This window comes from Dioscorea cayenensis, chromosome 13 (assembly GCF_009730915.1).
Source record: "Dioscorea cayenensis subsp. rotundata cultivar TDr96_F1 chromosome 13, TDr96_F1_v2_PseudoChromosome.rev07_lg8_w22 25.fasta, whole genome shotgun sequence".
Classification (NCBI taxonomy): Eukaryota; Viridiplantae; Streptophyta; class Magnoliopsida; order Dioscoreales; family Dioscoreaceae; genus Dioscorea; species Dioscorea cayenensis.
This window is the reverse complement of record NC_052483.1, coordinates 7277249-7278776: the sequence shown is the minus strand read 5'-3', so window position 1 is coordinate 7278776 and position 1528 is coordinate 7277249. Positions and strand designations below refer to the sequence as shown.

Here is a 1528-nt window from a genome sequence, read left to right as displayed (position 1 = left end):
ATAATCATAAAAATATATTATAAGTAAATTTCAAACCTTCAACGTTTGAGTTCAGCTATGATTAATTTTATCATCGTTAGGCGAATGAAGAAAATTTATCCAAAAAATTTAAAAATTATTTTATATTTATATAAAACTTCGAAATTGATTTTTGCGAGGTTGTATTAAGTAACAACCCACTTTCAAGGGTACACAAATAATTTCATTGAAAGCCCAAAGAAAATGGTGAGGTTTTAATGAGGGACTAAACTGGAATAAAATAAATAAAATAAAGACGAGGGCTTTTATGCAATAATAGTGGCAAATATTAATTACAGACTCAATGGTTATAATTTGGAGGTGATGGCTTCTCGAGATTCTTTGTTGGGTTTCAAGTGAAAGCACGAGAATTCTCGCCGAGATATAGATCGCCATGGCCGCCCCCTTCTTCTCTACGCCCTTCCAGCCTTATGTCTACCAAGTAATCTTCGTCTCTCAATCCCCTCTTTGTTGATGCCTTTTTCTTTATCTGAGAATTTGAATTCCTTTGTAGGGTTTTGGTTTGTGGTTTTTTGATTTTATGAGAATTTTTGATGTGATTTGGTTGGATGTGGATTTTTTTGTTGCTAATTTGTGTTTTCTCCTTTGAATTATCATGTTCTGATCGAGATTCTCCTTTTCCTTGATTTCTTGCTTTGTAGTTGTGGAGTGATTACCCTTTTTTTTCAATCGAAAATTTGTCTTTTTGTTGGTGGTTGTGAGTTTAGAAGACTTGTGTGTGTGTTTTTTTAGTTGATCCTTATCTGGGGGAAAAAGAAAATTTTGGCCTAAATGGGATATTTAGAATGTAATGATTTTAGCATATGGTTTCTATTTTTGTGATGAGAATGTGTTTAGGATATTAGCAATTGATGGAAAATTTGAAGTCACATAATTTCGTTTGCCAGGATGTAGATTGGGGAAACTGGTTCTGCTTATTGTAGAAGAATATTGAAGTTCTTGGATGTTACTTCATGATCTAAAAATATTTATATGTTTTTTTGTTTGTAATTAGACTTATTTATCTACTGCAATATTTTAAATGGCAGAATCCACAGGCAGTTGTAACACCTTTCCAAATATTGGGTGGAGAATCACAGATTGTTCAGGTATTTAGTTTGCACCATTGTGGCCTTCAGTCCCATATCCAACTGTTACGTAAGCACTACTAAATTGAAGCCCTTACGTTGTTTTTCTATTGTCAGATAATGTTGAAATCAGAAGAGAAGGTTACTGCAAAGCCTGGTAAGTCTTTGGTTCATGTCATAGTTGTTAGTTTATAAAAGGAAAGTTGATGGTCATTTTGTTCTGGGTGATTTGTGCGATATTATATCTCTGTTGGATAGCTTAATCCTCTTTAAAATGGGATTGTTGAAACTTCCTTTATATGCCACAGAAAACACTATGCCTTTCTTTGTGATGTGCACTGACATGCATTTGGCCATAGCAGCTTGCTAATTTGCATCTATGAGCTAATATGGTTAGAAAGATATGAAGCAACCAGCTTCAT

General features: G+C 33.6%; 1 long non-coding RNA gene across 1 annotated transcript; it reads left to right on the top strand.

The window, feature by feature from the left end:
* The first annotated feature begins 331 nt into the window (after nt 1-331).
* LOC120275002 lies at nt 332-1266 on the top strand. Its single transcript, XR_005541031.1, has 3 exons — nt 332-460; nt 1068-1127; nt 1224-1266. It is a non-coding gene; the product is annotated as an uncharacterized LOC120275002 (long non-coding RNA).
* The last annotated feature ends 262 nt before the right edge of the window (nt 1267-1528 follow it).